Source organism: Diceros bicornis, chromosome 35 (assembly GCF_020826845.1).
Source record: "Diceros bicornis minor isolate mBicDic1 chromosome 35, mDicBic1.mat.cur, whole genome shotgun sequence".
Taxonomy (NCBI): domain Eukaryota; kingdom Metazoa; phylum Chordata; class Mammalia; order Perissodactyla; family Rhinocerotidae; genus Diceros; species Diceros bicornis.
Window position 1 is genome coordinate 16004354 of NC_080774.1, and position 25004 is coordinate 16029357.

Here is a 25004-nt window from a genome sequence, read left to right on the forward strand (position 1 = left end):
AGGCAGAGGCTGGTGTGTCTGGAGGGAGTGAGCAAGGAGGAGAGTGATAGGTGATGAGGTTAGAAGTGGGTGGGAGTTGGGAATCATATAGGGCTTGGAAAGCAATTCCACGGACTTTGGCTTTTACTCAGAGGATATGGGAGGCCCCTGGAGAACTTTGAGCAGAGAATAACATGTTTGTGCAGCACTTCTGTTTGCTGCTTTCAGAAAAGACTGAGGGAAGCAATGGCGCAGTTGGGAGACTATTAGAATAATCGAGGTAAGAAACCATGGTGGCTCAGACCAGGTCCAAGACTGCAGTAGACACTGCCAGTTTTCCAACAATTTCCACTCTCCCTTTCTTCCGTAGTCAAAGCTCAGCACATGGCTGCTTAGCTGGGGACTACATTTCCCAGCCTTCCCTGGGGCAACATGAGACCACGTGACTAAGTTTTGGAATGTGAGCAAAAGTGATGTGTTTAACATTGCACATTTGCTTAAAAGAAAATTGTGCATTGTATTCTTTTTCTTTCCTCCCCTTTATACAAAGGCACAGGGACGTGCTTGGATGCAGCTGAACGATGCAGATGAGGACAATGCAGGGAAGGAACCTGGATCCCTGAATGAGGGTGTGGAGCAAAGCCAGACACATTCTGGACCACTCACCTCAGGACTGTTTCATGAATAAGAAATAAACTTCTTTAATCCACCGTATTTTGGGGGTTTTTGTTACAACAGCTTAACCTTTACCTCAACTGATACACAGACATTTATAAAAGATTTAGCAATATCAGGAGTGAATTACAGCACAGTGTGGAATAAGAAACAACCTAAAATGTAATCCTCGCCATCTCCATTCTTAAAGCTCCTTAACTTCTCACAGACTGTCTTTCCCCTTAGGTCCCTGCCTGATACCTTTCCTGTTTATACATTCTCATTCCCCCAATCTACATCACCAACATCCCCGTGTCAGGGGACATCTGCAAAGTTTTATTTTATTTTGTTAATCAAATGAATATTTTCCCAATCTCCATCACAGACAATGCCAACCTTCCTTGGCATTATTCAAAATTCTTGGTGGTGCATCCTCAGAAAAGAAAGCTGTGTCTAGCCCAGGTCTCCATCTTAACACTAAGAATCAGCAGAAATTTTGAAATCACAGTTTTCCTTTCATTTGTCTCACAGTAAATTTGTCGGTAGTTCTTTCTCCCCTAAAAATACCCTCAATAAGCAGAAGGGAGGGGGCCAGTGGTGAAGGGAAAAAAAAAATTTTCTAGCCTGAGAAAACCTTACAGTTTGCTCATGGGGTTTTAGATTCCCTATCCCATTTAGTCAGACACAAATATTTACACGATGGGGCACCCCTAGATACCCATCCATGTGGTTCTGTCTCACATGCACACACTCAGGCACGCACAGACACACAGACAGCTGAGTTCTGCAGCAAGACCCTGGGTTGTCCATTCTATTCTTTTCTGCTTTAAAACCCCAGGTCCCAACAACACTTCCCTGGTCTCCGGCTCTGTGTCCTTCCCACTCACAGATTCTTTGGGTGCCTCACCAAAATTCACAATGGGAACATTACGCTGCATCATTTCCTCCCTGCTTTTATGGTCTGTTGTATTCATTAATAACACTGCGAAGCAAGTTGTAAAATGCATCAGAACTGAGCCTCGTCTAGAGGTCCCTTGCCAGGCCCAAGTTTGGCACTGTCGGGCTTTGCTGTCATGTCGGAAAGGGCCATATTTTCCCCTGAACAAGATGCGATGTCTCATAGGGCTCCCTGTCCCTGGGAAGGCTGTGGTCTGCTGAGTGTCCACACTGCCCACCACTGGCTAAGCGAACGGAGGAAACACCGCAGGTGGGATCTTGGAGAATGTCCTCCAAGACCTTGCTCAGGGTCTGGCCAGAATTAACCCCTGCTGCCTCCTGGAGTGTGAAGGACTGGAGGGGAATTAGTGGGGAATTATATGTATCTTTTTGTGTCTCTGTATGGACAGATGTGGATGCATATTGTGTGTGGACTGGGTGAGTTGTTATGTGCATACAAGTACAGATTGTAAATATGTGTTGATCTCTGTGTGTGTGTGTGTGTCTATTTATATGTTATTGGTCCCTGCTCATTTCTCCAGCCCAGCTCACACCATTCACTTTCTAGTCTATGTTCTAAACACATGCTCTCCCGAAATTCCTTAATTCTCTCCAATCTCTCTGTCCCTTTCTCTGACATTCTCCTTGCTCCTTTCTTTGGTTGTCTCTGTTACTCTGTCCCTTTCTCTCAAACTCCGCTTCTCTGTTCCTCCCTCCTCCCCTCCTCTTCTCCTCTTTCTTCTTCTTTTCCTCCTCCTTCTCTTCCTCCTCCTTCTCCTTCTCCTTCTCTCTCTCTCTCACCTCCACACATCAATTTCTTTTCTTCCACCACACCATCTCACCTGGCGAGCTCCCACTTCCCCATCACTCCTCAGCTTAGCCATCACTTCTTTTCGCCTGAGCTCAAAGACAGCACCAGCTCCCTGCTGGGGAGCACCCACAGGCCCCCTCCCCTCCCTTTCCATGACTCCTGTCAACTGTGTCACCACTCCTATTTCACTCTGTCTTCCCTGACCATGGTCACTTTGCATTGTGTCATCTTAGTTCAGTTGAAATCTTTTCCCACAATTGCCTTCCCTGTAGGGTCCCGTGTTAGAGTTGGCCACAGAGAAATCTGGCTTTGGGAGGTGGACGTGAAGCGGCAGCCAGCCGTGTTTATACTTGGAGGGTCAACACAACTTCAGGCGCTGTTGCAACTCACACCTGTTGTCACCGATCTGGTGGCTCACCTTGTTGGGGGCTTGGGGACAGCAGGCAGGCCCATAGCGCCTCCTTCTCCTGCCAGGTGTCCTCTTTTACCTTCTCCAACTCCCGGGCCAGATTCGCGTGAAGCTCTGTGGTCCTCCTGCCGATCAAAGCATCATTGAAGTCTGGAGACAATGAGAGACTGACATGGGTCCCAGGGAAAGACAGATGTAGGTTCCACTATGTTCTGGTGGGTTCCAGCTCATCCTCACAAGTTCTACTTTGTTCTTGCTCTCTCCCAGTTCATGCCCATGATCCCTTTCTGACTGACAGCCCCGCTGACCTCAGGCTCGGCATCCAATGTAGGGACGACAGATATACGTGGGCAGCCCCACCAACTCCCATGGTCACATAAGGTCTAACCCCATAATAAAGCCCTTACATTGCATAATTCATAACGGTTCTGCTTCTCCGACATAATACACAGCCTAAAACCTCCCTGAGGACAAAACTTCAACTCTCAACTCTCAGGTTAACCCAATCGTTCACTGCTGAATTCCCGGGGCTCAGAGCGCACCCACTATCTGGAAACAGCTCAGTAAGAATGCCCCGCACTCGATCACGATATTGATATCCTTACATAGTGACACGTGCATGCGTCTGCGCACACACAAGAATTTCTACATAGTTCTTCTTAGATCAGCGGTCACAAACTGGCAGCCCTGGATTAAATTTAAAAACGTATGGGTTTTACTCGGTCCGCAGTGTTCTCAAAATTTTGAATTAGATGTCAACATTTAGAAGTCAGATTTCACATACAAAATCCAGGTTCTAAGCTTCTCTTAAAAAATCAAAAGATCAAGCAATATTGAACCCACGTGATTCCCCATGTCAACAGTTGGGTGAAACTGGGTAACACCTGCGCCCTTCAGATGGGGCTTGGGCCCCTCACTGCTTCCCTTGTTTACATTACTTTCTGGCCTCTCTAGAACTTGAGTTTGGACTTTTCTTCCTCTGGGCTTCTTTTTTGTGAAAGAGAATAAATGTCTATCCTGTGCTAGCCAACACTGTTGTGTCTCTGCGACTTGCAGCTGAATCTAATCCTAAATGACACAAGAGGCAGCATCATATTACGCTGTTAAGAGCGGAGGGGAGGGATATATACTATGTGATCAAAAGGTCTGCGCACGGGTTAGTCACACGTATACCCTGAATCCAAACCAATGTACACAACGCTCCTTTTCTCTGTGTTTCAGTCATGCATTTCCACCTCAAGGGTGCGGAGACGCGAATGTCTACTGCCCCTACCTAGTTCATTCCCCACCTCTCTAATGGGCATGGGATCTTCAGTCTAGACTCATGGAGCTCCCCATCACCCCCTTGGAGCCTTCTCCCTCTTCTCCCTGTAGCAGATGATTGGTACCCTGCCCATCCCTCATCACACACCGGCACACGCCTCTGCTATCCATCACAAGCACCTGTGACTCACTACGAAGACACCTTCCCTGTAGCTTGGCTTCAGGATGGAGCGGGTACCAGATAATTGAGCCTACAGTGCAGCCATGCTGAATCTCTCTCAGCACAATAGTCGAGAGAAGCTTCTGTCTCTTTCTCAGCCTTGAGTTACATTATCAAGTCACCCTCTTTGTTAGCACAGCTTTATTATTTGCTTGGTATTATTTCCATACGCATATTTAGATGTATATTCATTTCTATATGGATACTTATCTCTGCAAACATGCATGAACTGGCGTTTCTCATAGTATGTGTGCTACATAATTTTTAAATACATTGAGTCCCTGTATGATCCATGACACTGTGTGCGTGGATATATTTTTGAGCGAATATCTGTACATTAAAGTGTTTTCTATAGGCCTGGGACTATGCAAGTCTCCTTCTCATCTCATTTAATTTGCACAAGCACTTTACCCTCTAGGTGCTACTTTCCGCATTTTATAAAGAGGAAATTCAGGCTTAGAGGGGGAAGTCTTTTAGCCAAAGTGATGTAACTACAAATTGTAAATTATTTGTTGTTGGTGTTATTGGAGCCACTTTCCTTCCCACGCACATCCCCTTTACCAGCGCCCCCATCACCAGCTACTGCAAATGTTGGCTGCTAATGGCTCACACCTGCACGCCCTGCTCAAAGAAGCCTGGAAGGTTCCATCCCTTCCTGGGGGAGATTCTGGGGCCAATGACTGACTGATGTGGGGTGTAAGAGCCCACCAGTTGCCTTACGGGAGAGGCAGATTAGGGCCAAGGAAGGAGCTAGGCAAATATGATGTCAGGAGAAATTTAATCTGAATCTCCATCTTTGGCTCTGCTTTCTGGGATCCCGATCCAGAAGTTATTGAACAGAAATGGAACATAGGTGCTGTCCAACTACAAAACCTGGGGACCTTCCTCCACACCACACTGCGTCCTCCCCCGGCGTTTGTGTTACAATTCATGCTCATCTGGGTTGATTCTCCTGTACCTTTTTCCAGAGGTAGCAATCAATAGGAATTGTTTGTTTGTCTAAAAGCAGAGTGGAAGCTAACTGTTTTAGACTGTGAAGCAGCGTAATGGACACTGCGCCTGTTACATTACATTTTATGGTTTTATAGCAATTACACTGCATTTTATGGTGTCATAACATATTACATTTTATGGCTTAATATCAGTTTTAATACAAGACACCGTGGCCCAGAATTTTAACAAGGGGAGGCTTCTCCTGGTGGGATGGTAATGGGCTTTCTGCATGACCACGCACCTTCCAGCAGGAGGCTGGGGTGGGTGAAGTAGGGACCAGATCTCCCTCCAGCCTTGATAGCCGCCCCCATCCTGTGCCCCCTCAGTCAAGCCTGGCTTTCTCACCAGGGGTCCTCGTGCTGACTAGGTGAACAGATGTTGCTCTGGGCTTCCAGCCCTGCCCCCTATCTCTCCCTCACCCCCATTTACTTGTCCACACAACAGACGGGATGATCTTTCTGAAGCACAAAGCTGATCATGTCACCGCCCTGCTTCAAACCCATCTATATCTTCCCAGTGCCTTCTGGCCCAAGTCCATAGTCAGGTCCAAACTCAGCTTGTGGCTCAAGGACCTTCATGCTCTGATCCTCAGCCTTGGTCCATCCATCCCCCACCCCATGCACCCTATGCACCCCATGCACCCTATGCTAAAGCCACAGTAAGCTTCCTACCATTCCCAAATGTGTCATGCCCTTTTGCACCCCCGTGACTTTGCACATGCTGTTCCTTCTGTATGGAATCCCTTCTTGGGTCTTTAACTTTCTATGCATTCCTTCAACAAATATTTATTGAGCACCTACAATGCTGGGCATTGTTCTGAGTGCTAGGGATGCAGCAGTAAATGAAATACTCAGTCTCTACTCTCATAAGGCTCATCTTCTAGTGTGAAGAGGTGACCTTGTAGCAGTTCTTCAAAACTCAACTCATGTCATCTCCTCCAGGAAGCCTGCCCTGATGGGCCCAGGTAGAGAGATACGCATTCCATGCCAATGCCATAACACTTATCATCACAATTGCAGTCATCTGTTCCCTTCTCTGCCTTCTCCAAAGGCAGAGACAATGCCTTACCCATCTTTACTTCTGTATTGCCATCACCAAGCTAAGTCCCTGGCCCTTGGAAGTGCCCAGTAAGTTGGCCAAATAAGTGAAAGAATAAAGCAAGAGAGAATAAATAGTGTGATGTAGGGGGGCCAGTGAGACTCCACTCCCACCATGAAGCATCTCCAGCGCAGATGCCTCAAATCCTGCCACCAGGACTTCATTACTTTGGGTTCAGCAGTGTCCACTCCCAGCGGCTCTTTTGGATGCAAGTGGCCTTGAAGCAAGATGTTTGCGTGAATTATTCCATCATGACTCTTGGGATCTGGATGGGACAAGACTTAAGCGAGCTGCTCACTTGCACCGGCAGATAAAGAGAGGAGACAAGGAAGGAGGCTTTGCCCAGGGCCCTGGCCTGTCTGAGCTCAGGAAATTTGTTGCAAATGTTGGCAAATACATTGACTAAAAAGCCCTGGAAATCTTAGTGATCTTAGAGAGGGGCTGTAGGGGAATGAAAACAGCTCTGGGCTAGGCATCAGGTTCTAGCCCTGGCTCAGCCTCTGACCTGCTGTGCAACCTCTGGCAAGACCCTCAGTGTCTCTGGGCCTCAGTTTCATGAACTATAAAGCAAGGAGGCTGGGAGAGATATGACCAGAGCCTCTCAAGTGTGAGCAGAGTTCAGTGGTCCAATCCCAGCACTGTCTTCACCAGTTGTGGCCTTAGGCAAACCACTTAACCCTACATGCCTCAGTTTTCTCATCTATAAAATGGAGAGGGGTATAAAAATATACATTCTTCAGAGATTGGGGTAAGGATTTAATAAGTTAATATAAATAAAGCAATTAGCACGGAACCTGGGATATCATAAGCACCTAATAAATGTTAGTTATGATTAAATGAACCAAACATTGGAATCTCTGCAAACCACAGAGAACTTTCCAGAACTGGAAAGACTCTAATAAAGATAATAGCAGATCCGTACGATGGGCTTGCCATGTGCAGGCACCGTGCCAAGTGCTCTATAAACAGCATCTCCCGTGAGCCTCTCAGTCAACCTGGGAGGTAGGTTACTTGATGAATCTGGATTCACCACAAAGCTCAGAGCAGGTAAGTAATGTGCCCATGTTCACATGGATGGTAAGTGGCACATCCAGGGCTTGAACCAGGATCTACCTGATGCCAAGGTTTTCATTCGATGTGGTAACTTTTCAGCCATTCTTTCTTCAAATATTTTTTAATCCCACCTTTCTCTCCTCTCCCTCAGGCACTCCAATTAAAGGTATATTAGGCTGCTTGAAGTTGTCCCACAGCTCACTGATACTCTGTTTATTTATTTTTTAATTCTTTTTCCTCTATGTGTTAAATTTTACATAGTTTCTATTGTTAGGTCTTCTACTTCACTAATCTTTTCTTATGCAATATCTAATCTGCAGTTAATCCCATTCAATGCATGTTTCATCTCACACCTTGTAGTTTTCATCTCCAGAAGTTCACTTTGGGTCTTTTTTGTGTCTTGCATATCTCTACCTAACATTTTAAACTTAGGGAGCACGGTTAGAGTAACCATTTTAATGTCCTGGTCAGCTAATTATAACCTCTGTGTCTGTTCTGGGTGGGTTTCAATGGATTGGTTTTTCTCTTTACTATGAGTTGTATTTTCCTACCTCTTTGCAGGCTTGGTGACCTTTGATTGGATGCCAATCAGGAGTCATCACGTGACCTAATTCTGGCTGATGAACCACTGGTCTAGGCCAATAATAGAAGTTCTATTCCCCTAGCAAGTGACTGGTTTAAGAGTGAGCATGTGACCATGGTTTTGGTGAATGAACCATGAGGGGCTTTTGGGAAAGGTTTCCTTACTCTTAGGTAAGAGGCCGGTTCGTTTGGATGTCACCATTTCTGGATGGGACACCAGGAACTGCTACATTTATTGAACACTTACCGTGCACCAGGCCCTGTTCTAAATGCATTTTAAGTCATGTGATCCTAACAGAACACCTTTGAAGTATTTGTTATCATGATGCCTATTTTACAGATGAGGAAAATGAGGTTCAGAGTGGTCAATGCCCTTTCCCAAGGTGACATGGGTAGCAAAGGGCAGAGATGGGATTGGAATCCAGGTCTCTCTGACAGTAAAACTAGTGACCTTGAAATCCTACTCTATACCATCTCTGTGTTAAAAAAGAAAGAAAAAAACCTAATCCAGATGAGCCCCTTCCTCCCACTGATCCATATTCATGTTGCTCAGAGCCGAGTAATTGGGGCTGCCGAAGGGTGCCAAGAAGCCATCCTAATGAGCTTACTCAGCTCCTCTTCTGAAACTGCATCCCCTGCTGGGCCATGGGGCCTCTTCTGTCAATATTGACGCCAGACTGAAACACTCAGAACCTGCCAGGGACAGGGGAGCAGCTGCTGCTGAGACCTAAAGAGAGAAAGGAAAAAGAAACACAAATCCCCTTGACAAAGCTACCACCTGGCATTGCAGACCCAGCAAACCCCCATGCATCTGAGGGAAACTAGAGAAGAAAAGACAAGATCAGATGCTAGCTGACCTGCAAGGTGTGTGGCTGGGCTCCTGCACCCAGAGTCTGCTCACCTGCCTGTTCAGCAGTGCCATCGAGAGCTGGGAAATCTGTTCCGGCGAAGGGGTGAAGCCTCCTCGCCAGGCATGCAGCTGGCGGAGCTGAGATTCTAAGTTCCTGGACCTGCTCACAGGCATTGCCCAGCCTGTAGCCCCCTGGAGGGCCAAAGTGGTGCTCCTGGAGGGTGTGTTTCTGGGAAGCGAGAAATCGAGGGTGGGAACAACAAGCCTTCCTTTTCAAGGAAGATGATGCAGTGTAAGGAGCACTGGCTGTGGAGTCAGACAGTCCTGGGTTGGAATCCCATAATAAGCGAGTTATCCTTTCTGGCAAATGGGATTGATTCCTTCACAAATATCCATGCCTCTGGAGACAATGACACTCCAAGGTCATGGGGATATAAGGAAAAGGCCGAGCATAGAGCCTGGTACCTAATACGTCCTCAAGAATGCAGAAACTCCAGATGGATCATGCAGGTGTCACCGCCCTATGGCTGTCTTGTCACAGGGACAGTAACATGTCTGTGTCAAAAGAGCCTTGGAGACAGAGTCTGTACTCTAGCTCTGTCACGGTCGCTGTCATACAACCTTGGGCAACAACTCCATGTGAAGGTTAATTTTATGTGTCAACTTGACTGGGTCACGAGGTGCCCAGACATTTCACCAAACAGGTGTGTCTGTGAGGGTGATTCTGGATGAAGTCAACTTTTGAATCAGCAAACTCAGTTCAGCAGATTGCCCTCCCTAATGTGGGTGGGCCTCATCCAATCAACTGAAGCCCTGAATGGAATGAAAGACTGAGTAGGAGGGAGCTTCTCCTGCCTAACTATCCGTTTGAGCTGGGATATTGGTCTTTTCAGCCTTGGAACTTGGACTGAAATATCGGCTCTTCATGAGTCTCGAGCCTAACAGCTTTGGGACTGGAACTCAAAGCATCGTTTCTCCTGGTTCTTAGGCCTTTAGACTTGGAATGGAACTACTCATTGCTGGGTCTCCAGCTTGCCAGCTGTAGATCTTGGGACTTAGCCTCCATAATTGTATGAGCCAATTCCTTATATAATATAGACAGGTAGATAGCTAGATGATGGATGGATGGATGGATGGATGGATGGATGGATGGATGGATAGATAGATAGATAGATAGATAGATAGATAGATAGATAGATAGACAGACAGATACTATTGGTTCTGTTTCTCTAGAGAACACTGACTAATACTCTCCACTTTCCTAATTCTCTTTTTTCATCTGTAAACTCATGACAGTCATTCCTACTGAGTGAAGTTTCGAGGACAAGCAATTCTGGTAAAAATAGAGTTCGCAACGTGCTATGAAATGGATAAGTACAGGGAGCTGGGGGCCCGAAGGAACACATGACCCAGTCTTAAAGAATAGCTTCTTATAGGAAGCGAGTGGAAGGATGAGCAGTTGATACCAGAAGAGGGTATGGAAAGGGTGTTTCAGGATGGCGGGACAGCACATGCAAAGGCCAGGAGGCCAAACAGTGTGTGGCCGTATGGGAACTCTGACCATAGCTCAGTGCGTCCGGTACCAGATCACAGGGCCCTTTTGCATCATATTAATGGCTTGGTCTTTACCTTGAAGGCAATAAGGAGCCACTGAAAAGTTTTTAGGCGCAGCAGTGGCATGAGTCTATGGGACTGTAAACAATGCACGTCAGTCTCCTTACGACTAACATCAAAGAGCTCCACCAGCCTCACTGCATTGCCGTGACGATCAGATGAAGTTACGCGCCTTAAAGTGCTTTGTAAATCGTTGAGTGCTTGGCAAACAGAAGGCGGGGTTATCAGCCAATAAGTCAATATTGCTATATCAGCTTCAAGGCTTTTGTGTCCCCGTAACCAAAGCCGCAAGACATATAAGATATGGGTTAAGAACGTATTTGGCAAACCCTAGAATTTCTGATCAAACGTAGAGATTTGTGAGCTGCCTCCCTGGCATCTGTGTTGATTTGGGTCTTCCAGGAAGCAGGTGCTAAAATGGGGTTAAACATGCAAGAGGTGTATTAGGGGAAACGCCGGTGAGAGATGGAGAGGGAGCCGGGGGAGGCGGGGAGAGCAGCCACCTCGATGCAGGCCTGGTCCCAAGTGAAGGGTAGAGAGAAGGAAAGAAAGAAGGGGGCATGGAAGCATCTTAGACTGCAGTGCAAAACCATTCAGCAAGGCCACTAGGGAGTCCTTGAGCCAAAGTCACGTGTCTGGGGAGTCCTGTGTCTCCGAGGAATGGGCCTGCCTTAGTATTCCTTCTGCACTCAGCCACTGGCTGGGGGCAGTCTGAGGGAAGCGTGGCCTCTGCATCAACGCGGTGATGGATTTCGGAGCACAGCAGCAGGCCTGTGCTTCCTGCGTCTGAGAGATCTGAGAGGTGCATTCTCTCGGTCTCCACACTATCCCTTACCCCTCTTGTGACCACGGCCCGGGTTTTTTAAAAAAATCTGTTCCTTTCCTGCTCTCACTCCACGTGACCCAGGCCTGAGATAATCAGAGCATCAGAGTCCCCTAGATGCAGTGATTGGTGCATTCATAAGCATGTGACCTAAGCTGGTCCCATTAGAGTGATTGCGGAGTTTTGTGGGGAACATTAGGGAAAAGATGCTGATTTCTTTTCTCTGGATCTGAATGTGGAAGGATGGAATCCAGGAGTCGTGGCAGCCCCATTGACCACATGAGGAGAGCCCCTCTGGGAGAGTCAGAGAAAGAAGTTGCACAAAGAAGACATCCTTTAAGCTCTTTTTGTCAGACATGCTTGGAGCCAGAATTACTGTTCAATTTTTGACAATCCGTGTATTCTAACTTTTTCACTTTTTTATTTAACAGCTTTGTTGAGGTATAATATGCAATAAACAGCACAGATTTAAGGAGTACCATTTGATGTTTTGACATACTTTTACATCAGTGAAATCATTACCACAATCAGGCTAAGAGCATATCCATCACCCCCCATGTTTCTCCCTGCCTCTCTTCATCCTTCCCCCCGATGCCACACCTTGGACAATCACTGATCTGCTTTCTGTCACTAAAGATAAGCGATCTTTTTCTAGAATTTTATATAAATTGAATCACACAGTATATACCTTTCTTTTTTTTTTGTCTCCTTCCTCCCACTCAGCATAATTATTTTGAAAATCTTCTCTGTTATATGTATCAACAGTTCATTCCTTTCTACTGCTAAGTAGTATTCCATCATATGGATATCCCAGTTTGTTCATCTCTTCACCTTTGATGGACATCTTGGGTTATTTCCAGTTTAGGGCTATTCCAAATACGGCTGCTTTCAGCACTGTGTGCAAAGTCTTTATATGGACAAAGGCTTTCATTTCTTTTGGATAAATACTACCCACAAGCGGAATAGCTGAAACATATGACATGTGTAGTTTACTTTTTTAAGAAACGCCAAACTGGTTTCCAAAATAGTTGTACAATATTCTGTTCCCACCAGCACCATATAAGAGTTGCAATTCTTCCCCTCTTTCCCAACCCTTAGTAGGGTCAGTCTTCTGAATTTTAACCATCCTAACAGATGTGTAGTGACATAGTCTTTCCTGGAAATTTGGACTAAGGTATACCCGGAGACTGAAATGGTCAGATGTTGGCATTGAAGTGGCAAGGTCATGTGGTTGCCTTCTTGCCAGAGAGGCTCTGATGAACCGGGAGCAGGAAGAGGTTTTGAGGAAGCAGAATCTTGGGTACGCAGAAGTCACCGTGAGTGGAGACAGCACAGATTGGACCCACAGAGGGAAGAAGCCACGCCAGAAGAGAATCTGGATTTCTCTTTAGAGAATCCTGGAGAATTAGAAAAGAATTCTAAACCTGCTTTAATTCCCAAATTAAATTAATTCCATTTCTGGTGACAATGCACAAGTATCCCTTTTGGAAATAACTTTTTCTTTTCTGAACAGAAAAAGTAATGCATTTTACTGGGGAAAAAATTGGAACAGAAAAAGCTCAGAGAAGACTATGAAAATAACCCTGATTCTCATCTTCTCAAAGTAGCACATTTCTTTCTAGTCTTTTTTCCATGCAGTCATACCTATATATATTTTTTTTATAAAACTGAGATCACACTATTAAGTACCCTACTTTATTTCTTTCACTTAACAACGTATCATGGACTTTTCCCCATTCAGTACATACTCTTCTCTAATATTCTTCTAAATGATTTCATAGTATTCCATTCTAAGGATATGCTGCCATTAATTTATGTAATTCCTTGTCATTGGAAAATTAGGTTTTTCATGAGTTCTTTTTTCCATCGCTTTTATAAATAACATTGCAAAGAACACAGCTGTAGCTAAATCTTTACACACATAAGTGATGATCCCCTAATAATAAATTATTAGAAGGCTGATTGCTGGGCGAATGGGCACGCATATCTCTTAAATCTTTTCATAGCATATCATTCAATTACACTCCAGGGAGGTTGCAAAAATTTATATTCCCACCAGTAGTGTATGAACGTGTCTGGAGTTTTTTGATTGGTTCCACCAGATCTTGAAGACCATATCTCCACTGTTTGGTATGGTGTCTTGGTATACAACAGGTGCTCAATACATGTTTGTTGACCCAAACTGCAGTCACAAGGAGTGACTGAAGAGCCTTTTTTCTCTTGAGCTAAGTTGAGGGGTCTTGTGTTCTTTGCAGACACCAGAGCACCTAACACACTTTCTGCCGTGCTTTTTATTTTGGGAAAATCATTTCTAATTTCATCAGGGAACGCAGAACCCCTGGGCAGTGGATCCAAGCCAGAGACCTTCCCATCTTTGAGTTCATGACCTCCCAAGAGAGGAGTCTGTCTTTTCCTCTCTCTGAAACCCACTACTAAGTAGAGAAAGACAGAAGAATATGAGACAGATGGAGAGCTCATTAAAACAATCAATTATTTCGATGCATTTGGACATGACAAAAGTACACGAGGGCCTGTGAGTTTTTAATAAGGCCTGTGCTGGGAGAGCAGCCTCGGGACCGACTGGCAGACAATGAGACATTGCTTTCTAGAAGGCACCTACTGTGATAATGTTACCTGCCGTTTACGCTGTGGCAGAAAATAGACACGGAATCAGAGAACGTTAAATCTGAGATAATGGGTTTTTTAATTGTTTTCAAATTTTGGATGAGCATTTTAATTGAAGTGGTTGGGAGGTTAATATAACTTTTGTATTTGATTATCTAGCAAGGAGAGGGGGAAATGAAGAAAAGTGGGGGAAATTGAGGTAGTCAAAAAAAAAACCTCTCAACACATAGCATGATAAATTCCATTTCTGTATGATCGTTTTCATTATACGTAGTAAGGCAAAATGATTTCTGTACATAATTAGTGCCAAGGTCAGAGAAATGCTGGCAGCCTGAGGTTCTAAGTTAACCCTCTGCATGCTGAGAAGGAGGGGAAATCTTCATTCTTTCAATAAATTTTTTTTTTTTTTTGTGAGGAGGACCAGCCCTGAGCTAACATCCAATGCCAATCCTCCTCTTTTTTTGCTGAGGAAGAGTGGCCCTGGGCTAACATCTGTGTCCATCTTCCTCTACTTTATATGGGACACCACCACAGCATGGGATAACAAGCAGTGTAGCGATGCGCGCCCAGGATCGGAACCGGCTAACCCAGGCCACCGCAGTGGAGCGCGCGCATTTAACCGCTTGCGCCACCGGGCCGTTCCCTCTTGCAATAAATTTTTATTAAGAGTTGGGAAGGATCTAGAATTTTGGAGTGGCCACTATTGATAGACACAATGCCAGGCACTTTCCATATTTTCTTTTTCCATCTCACAACAATTCTATGAGAAGTTTTATTATCCATATTTCACAAATGAGGGACTAAGGCTCAGAAAGTTTAAGTGAACTGCTCAAGGTCATAGAGTTGGTAAGAGATTTCCTCAAGGTCATAGAGCTGGCAAGAGAAGGCTGGGGGTCTAATCCAAACCTAAGTGACTCCAAGGTCAGAATAGCAGCATGGAGTCACGCACACCGTGGTTCAAAGCCCCCTCTCTTTGCCTCAACTTCATCTTCTATAAAATGATAATAATAATTACAAAATAATAATAGCACTTCCCATCCGGGCCTTGGGTTTTGTTTTGAGGATTTACTGAGATGATGATTACAAGTACTTAGCATGGTTCCCAGAATATGGCAAGGGTTCAATAAAGCATTAGCTGTTGGTATCAGCAGGAATCTGCCCATCTCTGTATAAAGCTTCGTATTATTTTCAAGGTCCTATGGGGAAAAGAAGTTTTCAAAGGCGTGGTTTACAGTCTGTTGAGATAATGGATCAGGATCCCGAAATTTCCAGGCAGCTCCACTCTCATGAGTGGACAGACGGCTGATGACCAAACACTCCCTCAGTTTTCCAGGATTTCAAATATTCTATCTTACCAACAAAACATGACCCTCTGCCCTCTCCCCCCACCACCATGGATCTCAATTCTTTGTTTTGGAAAACATGATCCCTTTGTCACCTAGAAAAGCATCTACAGTATTAGACTTCATCGTCTGTCGACACTGACACTGGAAAAGTGAAATGGAAAGTCTTTAGCAATCATGGAAGGTTTTACATTTCTGCATTTGGAGAAACTTTCTCTGGCGGGGTTTAAGGGAGCAGGTGGTTTGAGGAGCTGCCCACTCTTTGGGGACCGAGGACTATTCCATGTCTACATACTTATGAGCTTCTTTTCTCTCCCAAAACGGATGCTGCAGGCAAAGGGGACTCGGAGAGAACTCTCCAGTTTGTTTATTTACTCAAGCTCCATTGCCCACTCAGCAATAGTAGCGGTCATTTATGGAGTATTTACTCTCCATCAAACACTGGCCCCATCTGTCCAGTGCTAAAGGGACTTGAGGGAATATGGGTCACCCAGCTGGTCACTGGTGAACATGGGATTTGAACCCTGGTCTGCCTGACGCTGCAACGGTGACTTCCTGCTGTTGCTTCCAACACTCACACCAATGAGACAAGGATGATGTCCCCTTTCTGCCTCTGTCCCTTCCTCTTAAGGAGTAGTCTAGAATTCTCTCCAAAGTGAAATAGAATTGATCTCTTTACTTGTCTGTCTCCCACAATAGACAGTGAGTTTCTTGGTCTGATATATGTTAGGCGCTCAATAAATGTTTGTTGAATGGCTACTACACATACAGCCACAGCATGTCCAAGATTTTAAATACGAATCTTCCAATTTTGAATATTCTGCGCCATTATTAATCATTTCGTGTATTTTGGATTTGGTAAAAATGGTCACTGTGGGGCTGGGGCCTTCATATTGCAGAGGAAAAGGGAATACTAGGGGATTTTAACGCGAAAGAGATGGGCCTGGGCAAATCACTTAACCTTTCAGAGCTTCCATTGATTCACTTGGAAAATTGGGATAATAACACATCAATACTGAGCTGGTACATTCTTGCTTCCTCCACCTCCCAACACACATACCTCTCTCTTTCTCTCTCTCTCTCTCTCTCTCTCTCTCTCTCTCTCTCTCTCTCTCTCTCGGGGCTGTCATCTGGAATCTGTTTTGTTTGCAGCCAGGGAAGCAGGATGAGGTTACCTGGGGAGGAGGAGAGAGAAGATGGCCAAGTGTGTGGTCCCCCACTGAACCTGAGGCCTGGAATGGGCTCCTGTGGCAGGTGACAGCCAGAAGCTGATGGAAACACTCATGAAGGCCTCTGCTACGTGGGGCACATGCAGAACATCTGTGAGGCCCAGTGGCCTGTCCCCTTACCGCTGCATGGCACGCGGTACCATCCTGGCATCCCCAAGACAGAAACTTTGGGAGCACCAGGAGGTGACTCCCTGGCATGGACATTGGTGTTCTCATAAAGAGCACAGTGGTGACTGTGTCACCACTCCAAGTAGCCTGAGTGGCTGTGGACACGTGGAGCCAGAACAGGAGAACAGGCTGAGGCCACGTGGCGAGTGCATCCGCCTGTCAGCTTCAGGGCACAGGCGAGAGCTGGAGGACACGCAGGTGTGACAGGACGAGGGCTTTCTATCCTACATAAGCAGGATGGGACTCAAGTTGAACATAGAATCCCACCAATGCTCACAAGCCCCACGGTTACCACCTGTCTGAGCCGCCGTCATCTCTCACCTGGAGCCTGGCAGGAGCCTCGTAACTGGTGCTGCTGCTTCCTCCCCTGCCCCCCACTGACCGTTCTCAACACAGCAGCGGGAGGAATTGTTAACACCTAAGTCACACTGAACTACTTCCCTGCTCAGGATTCTGCAATGGATGGCCATTTCATTCAGAATAAAAGCCAGGCTCCTTATGATGGCCGTGAGGCCCACGTGACCTGTGCCTTTTCGGCCCCCACCTCCACCACTCCCCCCTCATTCACTATGCTCCTGGGCACTGGCTTCCTTTCTGTTCCCGAGACATACCAGACCTGCTCTCGCCTCAGGGCCTTTGCACATGCTCTTCTCTCTATCTGTTAAGTTCTTCTCCAAAGGATGCACTTGGCTCACTTTTCACCTTTTTCGGGTCTTTGCTCAAATGTCACCTTAGCAGAGAGGTTTTTCCTGACTACGTTTCCTAAAATGGTAGTTATTATTACTGTTGCCATTGTTGTTGTTGTTCTCTGTCTTCTCGGCTCTAGACCTCTCGGATCCTCTCTCATCCTTTGCACCATATTCCAGCCCCTCCTGCCCCCGATTTGGTCCCCACTGGGTCTCCCTCCTTGTTGACCAGCTCCTATCAGCCCTGTGATTTTCCTCTCTTCCTGTGCTCAGGGGAGCAGCCTAGTCCAGCAGGCCTCTGGGACCCCATTCTGTGTCTCCACCGGGTCTGCCTCGCTCCCTGGAAAAGGGAATTATTGTGAGTCACTTCCTCCCTGAACCAAAGACCAAAAACATCCTTGACAACATGTACCGGTTCTGGTGACCGACAGACCTTTTCAGATGGGACAAGCTGCAAATCAATTCTCATTTTTTCCAGGTGAGAGAGAACAGCTGCTTGGTGACCCAGGGGGGCCCCGCGGACCTCCCACAAGGAATCACTTCGGCTTCTACTTTTCCGCTTAGATGAGCTGCCGGCTTCTCTGCAAACTCGGATCTTTCTCCAAATGATGCCCAGAAACAAATGCTCCCCAAGGGGAAAAGCAGGTCCACCCCCGTGTGCTGGCATCCCGTGACACAGCGGCATCCACTCGTTACATTAAAAATAATAACACAGTAATGATGATAATAATAATAGTTAACCCTTACAAGCACTAACCAGGTACCAGGCCCTAGACATATATAGTAGCTTATTTAACCCTCATCACAACCCTTTGTGGTAGATATTATTCTCTACTTTATAGAGGAGGAAAATAAGGCACAGAAAGGTTAAATAACTTGCCCAAGGTCACACAGCAGGAGAGTGGAGAAGCCAGGATTTCAGCTCAGGCAGCCTGGCTCCAATCATTGAACAGATGCCGTCTGGCCCGACACTGCTGGGTGCCAGGAATGTGACAGTCCCCGCCCTGATGGAGTTTATGGTCTCCTGGAGGATGGGGCGTTAAACCATTAAATGTACAAATCAGTGTACCAATCGCTACAGGTTGCGGTGACGCCGGGAAGGGAAAGGAGCATGACAATCCCTTTGGGCTTCCTCTTGGGATGAATGATATCTTTGGGATTCACTTTCACCAGGACCCTCTGGTAGCTTTTAGACCAGAGAAGCCTGGGCTTAAAGAAGCTAAGTGGCTACTGTTTTTTGGATACCCTCTACGTGCCAGTACTAAATGGCATGATTTATGCCCAAACTCCCTTCACTCCTTACAAAGTGGGAACTATTTTCATCCCCTCTGACAGATAGAAAACTGAGACTTAAAGAGGTCGAGGGACTTTCTTGAAGTCATCTAACAGCCACAGGCAAAGCCAAACTGAATGCAGTGGAGTTAATTCCTCCTACCATATTATAGATCAGATTTCCCAACTCAGCACCAGTGATGTTTTAGGCCAGACAATTCTTCACTGTGGGACTGTCCTGTGCACTGTAGGATGTTGTACAGCTTCCCTGGCCTCCACCCACCAGATGCCAGTAGCACCCCCTCCCCAGTTGTGACCACCAAAAATGCCTCCAGACACTTCCCAGGGTCCCCTGTGGGGGGAGGGCGATCAGTCCTATCTGAAAACCAGTGACAGATGCCCACCCATCCCCACCCCGACTGTGTCCTACTCATCTCTGACTACCTGACATGCAGCACAGTAGTTGGCCCATAATAGGTGCTCAACTAAGGTTTGTTACATGAAAGGATGGAAGAAAGGAGGGGATGAAGGAAGGGAGACAGAAAGAGAGGAAGAAAGGGAGGGAGGGAGGAAAAAAGGCCAAAGTTCACCCAGTATGTGTATTACTGAAAGTCTGTAGGTAAATCAACCCAAATTGATTTTGTAACCCAAATTCTATTTGAAGTACCCTGAGGGAAAGTCAGGGTTTCGGGGAATCTTGGGAGAAATTCTTACATAAAATGAGCAGTCGGGGGCCGGCTCGGGGGCTGGCCCGGTGGCACAAACGGTTAAGTGTGTGCGCTCCGCTGTGGCAGCCCGGGGTTCGCCGGTTCGGATCCCAGGTGCGCACCGACGCACCATTTGGCAAGCCATGCTGTGGCAGTGTCCCATATAAAGTAGAAGAAGATGGGCACGGATGTGAGCCCAGGGCCAGTCTTCCTCAGCAAAAAAAGAGGAGGATTGGCAGATGTTAGCTCAGGGCTGATCTTCCCAAAAAAAAAAAAAAGAAAGAAATGAGTAGTCTTTCACGAGCAGTGATATGATTTAGTGTACACACACAACCACACACGTCCACAAGTCCACGCAGCATGTACACACACCAATACAGAAAAAAATGCCCACGGGTTTGGCTTTCTACATTAAATTTACCTAGAGACTGTCGCCCAAAGTGGGGTGAGCCAAGCCGTCCTTCGTCCCTCCCAGTGGGAATTCAATTACCCATTTGGCAAAACACTCCAGGGGCTCCTCCAAGCTTCTTCATGGAACAATATTTATCAGTGATTGATGGTTATTATGACCAAGAGGGTCCTGGCTGGCCTGGGATACGCTTCTCTCCCCTGAGACGCTCCCGTTTTCAGCTCTGCAGAATGTGGCTGACACACCATAATCTCCTCACCTCCGAATCGCCCCGGACTCAAGGCCAGCTTTTCCATTTGTCTATTTCAATCAACAGAAGCACCCGGGCAGGTGTTTCCTGTCGGTACTTTCTGTGTCCTGAGCAGGTGGCCCTGTTACAGCCGTATTGTCAGACAAGCCTTTCAATCAAGGCTTTTATTCCTGGGTCTGAGTGATGGGCAGCAGGGAAAGGAGCTCTGATGTCAAATCCAGGGAGGAGAGAATCGTGCAATCTACCGTCTTCCACATGCTTCCAAATGAAATCAAGATGTGTCCTGGTATCCAGCCCCTGGTGAAGAGCATGGCATGTGAGTCACACACACACGGATTCAAATCCTGCCATCAACATTTACTAGTTGAGTGACTTTGGAGGAGATCCTATAGCTCTCTGGGGCACAGTGTCCTCCTCTGTAAACTAGAGTCACCAATGTTACCTACCTCATAGGTAGGCTAGATGTGTGGTTGGCCAGTTCCAGGCACTGTAGCAGTAGGCAATACTTATTAAAATAAATTAGAATCCCAGAAAAAGCAGTGTGACCGGGGAGGTGATAGGCACAGTGATTTGATTTGTGACGTGAGGAATTGACTTGCCGACCTTAAGCGTTAAGTCAACTTGACTTAGAAGGATGTGGGGCCATGATAAAAAGAACTGAAACTTGCTTCCATCCAGCTACTTCCTGTGACCACATTGAAGGGAATTCCTAGGCACTCAAGACAATGCCAATGACAGCCTCACTTGCTTTCTTATCTTGAGTTTGGGCTCTGTGTTTTGAATGGGCATGGACGGGAAGTTCCCAGCTCAGAATGATCATCATGAGTTTTCCAAAGAATAGGGCTGATAGATAAGTATCAAGGGCAGGGGGGAAATTCTTCAGGTTCCTAGAGACGCCTGATGTTTATGGTACAAGATGTGAGACAAAAACCCTCAATTTGTGTCTTGGTCCCATGAGTCAGAGTCTGTGTGACTTTGGACGTGCCTCTTAACCTCTCTGAACCACTGTGTAACGGACACCTTGGGCTGGTTCTCCAGATCACTTCCCCCTTTCCCGCCAAGAGTACTCACTCGCATTTTCCTGTGGATAACCCTCCCCCACAACCCCCATCTTCAGCTCAGTTGTTTTCAGTGGGGTTGATCCTACCCTCGGCTCTAGGGTGAGCCCTGATTGGCTTAACCCAGTAAGTGCATATATCCATCGTCCGTTGTGATTGGTTGAGGGATGAGCACCTGACCCAGTTCACACCAATGAGACATGAGAAGAGGTTTTCTGAGGTTTCTGGGACAGACAAGTGCTCTGCCCTCGATAAGACCTGCCCGAAGAGCTCGTCTGTCTCCTTTTTGGTCACTATGACATGGGGATGTGAGAATAAAAGGCCACCATGAGTTAACTTGAGGATAAAGCCAACAAGGCAGCAGAGAGAATCATCCAGAAATAAAGCCAGAGCCATAATGACAGCATGAACCCCTGGATCAAACCATTCATGAATTAGAATATACCACAGTTCAGTTATGTAAGCCAACAATCTTCTTATCCTTCCTTCCCAATTTGTTTTTTCCTTAGGCTAATTTAGGTTGGATTTTCTGTTGCTTGTATCCAAAACACTCTGTTTTCTCTGGCCTACTCCCTCTCCAAATTTCTGGAGGAATGAAACAAGATAACAAGGTATGTGAAAATGATATGTAAACTGTAAAGCACTGTACAAATTAGATGTGATGAAAATCAGAACAATTATTATCGCTGCCTCAAGGACTTCCTAGCCCAGAATAATCCAATTTGCAGCAGATGAGGAATATTTCCTTACATTCCACTGAAATATATTAGTTTCATTATGTTGAAATTATTAGATCATGCATTGATAATGGTGCTTAATGGAGCTAACAGTATTAGTCTCCTGTAAACAGAAATGTAGACAATTAATGTCTGTTAAGGCTGCTTGTATTCACGTACAAATTATACCCCAGCCCTCATCAGTGTGGTCCAGTCTGAATAGTCTGGGTGAAAACAGACAGCCAATCCTCAAGGAGTGAAATATGAGGCCTCAGCATCTCCATTGACTGCCAGTTGGCAACCTTTGTTGGGAGAAGAGAGCATGAGGTTGTGTTCTAGCTCTGCCACTGAATCTCTATGTGACCATGGACATGTCACTTCACCTCTGTGGGCCTCAGTTTCCCCACCAATAAAATGAGGAGATTCTTAACTTTGGGTAAACACCTGTGAGAAGCTGCTGAAAATTCTGTCTCTTCTCTAGAGAAGTGTGCTTCTACATTTTAGGGGGAATTATTTATATATTATTGCAAAAGGCCCATGGAAATCTCCATTTGTTTTTCCTTTTTCATCAAGCCAAACCAACAAGGAGGAAATCCAGATTAAATGACCTCTAAGGGCCCTTCAACCTCCATATTTTAAGTGTCCATAATTCCATGGTTGCCAAGAAGTAACAGTCATTTTGAGTTTTAGAAAGATTACTTAACTAAAAGGTGGAATTTCTTTGGGCATGGGTGTCGGTGGGGAGAGGCTAAAAGCAGGCAGTCAGTAAGGAAGCTGTTGAGTCATTTGGTAAGAGATGATGTGGCTCAGATAAGAATAACAAAAGGGGAGGGATTGGAGAGTTAGCCAGAAGGCAGGACTTGGAATAAGATTAGATGTAGAGAAGGAGTCACAAGATTCTGCTATCACTTAGGATTAGGTTTAGCTTTGAGGAAACTCAAAATTACAGTGGCTTAAATTAGAAAGAAGAATCTTTTTTCTCAGATGAAGGACATCTAGAGGTAGACGGTCCAAGGCTGTTTGGCAACTCTTCTATATGTAGAGAACCTGGATCTTTCTATCTGTTCCACCACCCTGTCACATTAGTTCTATCCTCAGGGTCCAAAATAGCTGCAACAGTTCCAGCCATCACACCTGTGTTTCAGCATATAAGAAGGAAAACAAGTGAAAGTACAAAATGGAGCCCCCTTAAAGAGTTTTCCTGGAAGCAAAGCATCCACTTATATCTCATCAGCTGGAACTCAGTCACATGGCTACACCTAGCTGTGGGGGAGGCTATGAAATGTAGTAATGTAGTGATTTGCTGGGCAGATTGCTCATAAGAAAGAAGATGTGGTATATATACACAATGGAATACTACTCAGCCATAAGAAACGATGAAATCCAGCCATTTGTGACAACATGGATGGACATTGAGGGTATTATGCAAAGTGAAATAAGTCAGAGGGAGAAGGTCAAATACCGTATGATTTCCCTCATTAAGTAGTAGGTAATAACAACAATAAACAAACACGTACAGACAGAGATTGGATTGGTGATTACCAGAGGGGAAGGGGGGAGGGAGGAGGGCGAAAGGGATAATTCGGCACATGTGTGTGGTGATGGGCTGTAATTAGTATTTGGGTGGTGAACATGATGTAATCTATGCAGAAATAGGAGTATAATGATGTACACCTGAAATTTATACAATGTTATAAACCAATGTTATTGCAATAAACAAAGAAAAGAAAAGGAAAGAAAAGAAAAAAAAGAAGAGAGAATGGGTATTGGAAGGCAACTAGCAGTTTCTGCCACAAGTTCCGTTTACAAAGAGACACAGGGAGGGGGCAGGGGGATGCAGGAGAGTCAGATTTGGCGAGGACGATAAAGAGTTCAGTTTGGGACGTGCTGGGTTTGAGTCCCTGGGACTAACCATGAGAGTTCCCCGGTAGACAGCTGAATACACCAGTGTGAAACTCAGGAAAAAGGCTGGGGCCAGAACTAAAGACAAGAGCCACTGAGATGTAAAGCATATGTGGAATGAATCATCTCAAAATGCAAACCTGATGATCTCAAACTTCCTTGCCATCCTTGAAACAATGCAAGGTCTTCTCACAGCTCTCGAGATAAAGATGAAAATCCTTAATGTCCTTGACACTGATTTTCATATTCCAGCCCCTGACCACCAGTTCCTCCCACACTCTGGCCCCTTTGCTCCCTGATCCCAGGACATGCTTCTCCCTCCTCAAGGCCCTCGTGGATGCTGGCCAATCTCCCCTCTCCATCTCCACCTCTGCCTCTGACATTCCCACTGTATTATCCCTATTGACCTTCACAAGCCTTATAATGCTAGAAAATGGGAATACTCACCCCATTTCACAGATGAGCATAACAACAGCTCAAAGAACGAGGTCACACACCTAGTAAGTGGCAGAGTCAGAAATCAGAGCCGAGGTCTTCCAGCAGCTGGTACCCACTTCTTTCCACACAGCGCACCAGACAGCTACCCTTGGGTGGCTACATTCTCTAACAAGAAAGGATGAACAGAGAGAGAGAGACCCCCCAGACACTCAGAGAGCTGACTCCAGTGAAGGGCTTCTTAAGTCAGTCAGGACGAAAGCCTGCCCGTCACTCTCTTCTCCCCTCCCTCCCACCTTCTCTATCCACTTCCCAGAGGAACTTGATTAATCCATTAGGTTTAACCTCTCTTTAACTTCCTGATTAGTTACATTTATAAACTCCATTTGTTTCTGCTTTCTCATCAAGCCAAACCAACACCCCCGGAAAAAAATAGGCCAATTTTCAGTGCCGCTGATTTACTGCAATTTCTGAAAATCAGACTGAACTGAGGAGAGACGAGACTGGAATTTCAATTGCTCCTGCTCGCACTGCAGGCATCTTTGCTGGATGGGAGAGAAGTGTGAACAGAGAAGAAAACGCAACAATGGCAAGATCCCGGATTTGACCAAGGTGGCAAAATACCAAGCCTGTTAATAAAGCAGATTAATAAATTCTGTAATTTCCATCTCCTGGTTGAGTAACAAAGCCACAAAGTACAACAACAACCAAAACTAAAGGTAAGAGATCATTTGTTTTTATTGGCAAAGTGAAATCTCAAAGTGATGATATTGGTTTTCCTGCTTCCTTTGCCCTCCCTACAGTCTGTGGTCCACACAGCGGCTGGAGGGGATATTGAAAAATTAAATTAATTTTTATTTTGACAAAAATAATACATGTGCACAGTTAAAAGCCAAATTTTAGTATAAAATTTATAACA